Raw genomic sequence first — 549 nt, 5'->3', positions numbered from 1 at the left:
TCAATGCCCCCTTCCCTGGAAAGGGATCCCAGCTGCTTGGCTTCTTTACCCTCTAATTCTAGGCTACTGGCCCCATTATCCCAGCATTGGAGCAGCCAGGTGACAATACGGACCCCTGCGGGATGCCACTCGTCACCAGTCTCCATCTGGACATTGAGCCGTTGACCACTACCCTCTGGATGCGACCATCTAACCAATTCCTCACCCACCGGACAGTGTGTTGCTCTAAGTAAGTGCACTTCATCTCTTCCAATATCTTGGAATATTTCAGGTTTGGTACATCAACTGAGTACTTCATAAACATGTGAAAATATCCAATCTCTGTCAGATTGAAAGGACCACCTGGACTGTCTCATCCTGCTTTTGAAATAGCCAAAAGCAGATAGAGAAGAATGTAGGAAACACGTCATGTACAACAAAATCTCTCTTCTTGTATGGTCTCCCACTTCCAGCGCTTACCAGCTTGGGGATTCCCCAGCTGGAGCTCACTGTGTCATGATAAACCCCTCCCTTTCCAGTTAGGGAAATGGGGAGTGAGGATGAGAGTCA

Source organism: Aptenodytes forsteri, unplaced genomic scaffold, assembly GCF_000699145.1.
Source record: "Aptenodytes forsteri isolate BGI_AS27 unplaced genomic scaffold, ASM69914v1 Scaffold273, whole genome shotgun sequence".
NCBI classification, from domain to species: Eukaryota; Metazoa; Chordata; class Aves; order Sphenisciformes; family Spheniscidae; genus Aptenodytes; species Aptenodytes forsteri.
This window is presented reverse-complemented; position numbering follows the sequence as displayed.